Source organism: Magnolia sinica, chromosome 7 (genome assembly GCF_029962835.1).
Source record: "Magnolia sinica isolate HGM2019 chromosome 7, MsV1, whole genome shotgun sequence".
NCBI lineage: Eukaryota > Viridiplantae > Streptophyta > Magnoliopsida > Magnoliales > Magnoliaceae > Magnolia > Magnolia sinica.
Window position 1 is genome coordinate 83,000,022 of NC_080579.1, and position 5,071 is coordinate 83,005,092.

A 5,071-nucleotide genomic window follows, 5' to 3' on the forward strand; every position below is an offset into this window, starting at 1 on the left:
GCCCACATTAAAAGGTCTGGCTCTCACTTCCTGATTTTAATATATAAATATCTATCTTTTCATCCATTGCTATAAAACCCCTCTCTTATTAGTATTATTACCAAATAAATCCTAATCTTGCACGCCAGTTGGCCGAAGTTTTCCATCCCACCTGCCGACTTGGATGGGGTACTACTTCTCTAGTAATCTGAGGGGCCCACATGATCTCTGGTTTGATTAATATCACTACAAGAAAATAGGCCTTTAGCCACAATTTTTTAGCCTCAGTTGAAAAAATGGAGGCTAAATGTGTCTTTTAGCCTCGGTTGCTAAGGAACTAAGGCTAAAAGTTCATTTTTAGCCTCAGTTGTATAGGAACCGAGGCGAAAAGTCTACCTTTTAGTCTTAGTTGCATAGGAACCAAGGCGAAAAGTCTACCTTTTAGTCTCAGTTACATAGGAACTGAGGCGAAAAGTCTACCTTTTAGCCTCAGTAACATAGGAACTGAGGCGAAAAGTCTACATGTTAGCCTCATTTGCATAGGAACCGAGGCGAAAGGTCTACTTTTTAGCCTCAGTTGCATAGGAACTGAGGCAAAAGGTCTACTTTTTAGCCTCAGTTGCATAGGAACCGAGGCGAAAGGTCTACATTCTAGCCTCAATTGTATAGGAACCAAGGCAAAAGGTCTACTTTTTAGCCTCAGTTGCATAGTAACCGAGGCGAAAGGTCTACTTTTTAGCCTCAGTTACATAACAACTGAGGCGAAAGGTCTACATTCTAGCCTCAGTTGCATAGGAACCGAGGCAAAAGGTCTACTTTTTAGCCTCAGTTGCATAGGAACTGAGGCGAAAGGTCTACTTTTTAACCTCAGTTCCATACGAACTGAGGCGAAAGGTCTAATTTTTAGCCTTAGTTCTATAGAAACCGAGGCCAAAAGTCTACATTTTAACCTCAGTTGCATAGGAACCGAGGCGAAAGGTCTACTTTTTAGCCTCAGTTGCATAGGAACCGAAGCGAAAGCTCAATTGCATAGGAACTGAGGCAAAATGTCTAATTTTTAGCCTCAGTTGCATAGGAACCAGGGCGAAAGGTCTACTTTTTAGCGTCAGTTGCATAGGAACTGAGGCGAAAGGTCTACATTCTAGCCTCAGTTGCATAGGAACCGAGGCAAAAAGTCTACTTTTTAGCCTCAGTTACATAGGAAACTAGGCGAAAGGTCTACTTTTTAACCTCAGTTCCATACAAACCGAAGCGAAAGGTCTAATTTTTAGCCTTAGTTGCATAGGAACCGAGGCCAAAGTCTACATTTTAACCTCAGTTCCATAGGAACCGAGGCGAAAGGTCTAATTTTTGATGAATGGGCCCTGTTCCGTCTGGACATTGCTTCGTTTGATCAAATTGAAACCACCCATTTCATGATCAAATAATGAATGGGCCATGTTCCAAAAATCATAATGTAGAAACAAAAAAATAAAAAATAAAAAATACTATTGAGTTCTTCTTATTGTGCATGCACTAGCTCAGATATATCAACCAAAAATCTGCAGTTGAATCGGACTAGCTCAATCATCAGGTGAGCCCCAACCAGTAGTTAAAATGGATTATATAGAAAATACTACCAACGATCCAGATTTAGCATACATTTATCTCATATGTGATTACTAGACCTGCCTAACTCTGGGGCCAAGGAACATACATGGAGGGGCCCACGTGATATACGGCCTTGATGTTTCACACAGATGTGAGGTTGGCACATGTAGGAAGTGGAGGAATAAGATGCGGATATATGGCGAGTAGCAGTAGCATTTCTCTAGAATGGTTGATAGATTTTAGTATCGAAATGGGCGGCTAGAAATAAAGTTGGTTGGTCCTTCCAGGCCGTCCAGATGGAAAGCTTAGATCTCGAATAGGCCCAGCTCAACCGGAGAGCCGACTTAATCCAGTTTTCAGAAGCCTAATAAGTAATTAGTGTGTGGCGCTATAAAAGGAAATTCTCAAAATCCCTCTCTCTCAACAGAGGTCTCTTCTCAAAATCCCTCAGCTCTTAAAGGAAATTTTGTCCTCCACACCAGCGATCTCTTCGCCGATTTCAGGTACTCATTCTCTCTTTTTATCTACTGATTTCTCAACTAAAATCCTCTCGAACATCAAAAATCGGGGCAGAAATCTCTCATTTTCGTGCGTTTTCCCCATTTAGCCGTTCAAAATCCAATTTCCACGTTTTTTGGTTCGATCTAAGGAGTTTTTTTTTTTGCTAATTTCATTGAAATCTTGCTCAGGAAGTGGAAAATCCTGTCATTTCTGGATCATTTGCTGGATTTGAGTAGTTTCTGCATTGCAATATTAGCGATTAGGGTTTGGTGTTCGATTTGAGAGCAAAACCTTGTTCTCTACTGCGAAATCTGCTCCTCCATTGCCAATTTCCGTGCAGGCTAGATAAACAAGGGGCATATACACCAATTGCAGCTCCTCACCGAACCGAACCCTAGCTCTTCTCTCCGTCTTCTCCAATATTTCTCTCGTCTTCATCAGATCTACCGTCTCTCTCTCTCTCTCTCTCTCTCTCTCTCTCTCTCTCTCTCTCTCTCTCTCCGATCATTAGATCCTCAAAAGACCGTGAGCTTTTTTCCAATTTTTTTCCACTTATGGTTTTTTTTTCTCTCAATTGTTAGTGCTTAATCTATTTGAATATGAATCTAGCTTATGTCTCTCGATTCTGAGCGATTTCGTTGGATTTTGATTTGATTCTTGATGATAGATCTATTTTCCTTTCAGATCTCATTATTTAGAGCTTTGCTTTTTTATTTTTGTTTTGAACTGATGATGCATATTGCCTTCCTTTTCGATTTTTTTTTCTTAGTTTGATTATTCATTTGAAGAAGTTACTCAAATTTACAATTGGCATTATTTGAGGATAGAGGAAGGGTTTTAACTGTCAATCAGGTGAGCTTCCCCCTCTCATTTCTCCAAAATTTTCCACTTAGGGTTTGGTTTTTGTAATTTTTTCTTGATTTCTGGTGCTTGATCTGTTTTGATCTTGATCCAACTTATGTCTCTTTATTCTTAAAGATTTCATTGGATTTTGTTTCGATTCTTGCTGATTTAAGTTGTAATTTAGGTTTTTGTATTTAGATTTTAGAGATTTATCTTTGATATATGTAATAGCATGTATTTGAAATACATTTTGAGATTTCATTGGATTTTTTGTTTCTTTTGGTGATTTGAAATACATGAACCTACAATAAAACACAGATTCTTAGGAACCTTCAATTGCTTCTTATCTACTAGTAGTACATGTGACTCTGATCTCCTGTTAGAAATTATCTCTGCTCATGTTTCCCTGCTATCAAAACTATTGCCAATTCACAACTTAATCCATGTGGGAAGACATTTGCTGAATTTTCTCTTCCTACGCTTTCTCCTACAACTTGTTTCAGTGCAACACAATCTCGTTTATACCAAACCAACAACTTGGAACACATGAGCTCCTGTTCGTATTTTAATGGGTTGTCTTGTAATCTTCTGATTGCCATAATCCATGTATGGGCCACGGTCCACTTAGATCAAGACACGAGATTTATATTATCTTAATGAATCATGGTTCTTCAACAAAGCATGCTCATTACTATGTGGTGCAATATAAAATAATATAAAATAAAATAATATACTTGTTTTAACATTTTTCATCATTCGTTTTTTTTTTTTTTTTTTTTTCTTCCTTTTGCTGAAAATCTGAAGCTTGTCTCCCCTTTCCATTGATTTCATGTTAGAAATCCTGAAAACAACGCTTTTGTTATCCATTGTTTCCCTTTAGCTTTTCTAGAGGATTATGCAATTTGCTGGCTGATGGCAGGTTCTTGGCTCATTTTAGGAGGATACATTTATTTTTCTGGTGAAGGTGGATGGTACCACCTATATTTTTATCAATAGGAATAATAATAAAAATAACGCAAAGAAAGGAGAAGTGGAAGAACAACATAAACTACAAGGATACTTGGTATCCCAGTTCAGTGGTACCATATATTTTGCGTGCTGGCTAATATATTATGTATCAGTCATCAGATTCTGTACTTGTTGTAATATATTAGCAACAATCTTCAAAATCGTAGATGATCTGACTATGCCTCTGATAGTCAGTTCTGCACTTTCCTGATTACAGACCGTGAGTACTGGAATCTCATTGGTTTCTAGGATTTCTGTTTCTTAAAAATAGCAAGATGTGCAAAATACAAAGAACTGAACTCGTGGACAAGTTAAAAAAGGAAAACTCATTAGGGCTTCTAATAACTCTAAAATGGTCTGTGATTTAATTTTCAAAGCAAGGTGATGACTTCATTTATGAACTAAGAGTGCATTTGGGTGATGCCAAAATTCAACAGAAATGCATATTTCGATGGGTTACGGATGGTTATCCATTCCAATGCGCATTCTGGTGGTAGAATTTTAGGAACCACATTATACATTGCCTACATTTCTGTCTGTACCATGACAAGTAAATTCTACTATATGTTAGTTCTAACCTGCAAAATACATTATTTCCTCCTGACCTTTTCTCTACATCCAAACTCAGCTTAAACTTGTGGGCAAATTGAGACTCATAGGTTTTTATGATTATTTTGGGCTCTCAAATACTGAAGCACCTTTCTCATATCTTACTTTCTTTTATGCATCAACAATGGACCAAGAAACAAAGAATTCCATGTCCCCGAATGTCACACGTGAGTCAAAATACTAAAAAGGAGAAACTTCCCACAATATACTTAAAGTAGAGCTAAGTAATTCAATGCCCTGGAAAAGATAAGCTTGTGCTAATTGAAATTAAACTAGTTAGATTATGAAACAAATGGTTGCTCTAACTATTCATTTTCTTCTTTTGGTTTTGTAACAGACAATTGCAACATTTTTTAACTGTGTTATGTCTGCTATTGGAGGAAACAGTGCTGGTCTTGGTCGGTATATTGTATTAGTATTGCAGTTTCTTTCTTTTGTTCATATTTTGAGTTTTTAAAATGCTCTTGATATGGCTACAACACTTTATCACCAATTAGGAGATATCGACAAGCCAAACGTTAGCAATGCCTCAGTGAAGAAG

At 37.5% G+C, this 5,071-nt stretch overlaps 1 long non-coding RNA gene across 1 annotated transcript; it reads left to right on the forward strand.

Annotated features, from left to right (window-relative positions):
* Window positions 1-2,004: 2,004 nt before the first annotated feature.
* LOC131252162 (uncharacterized) lies at window positions 2,005-3,093 on the forward strand. The gene is made up of 3 exons (XR_009174222.1): window positions 2,005-2,072; window positions 2,259-2,595; window positions 2,840-3,093. It is a non-coding gene; the product is annotated as an uncharacterized LOC131252162 (long non-coding RNA).
* Window positions 3,094-5,071: the final 1,978 nt, after the last annotated feature.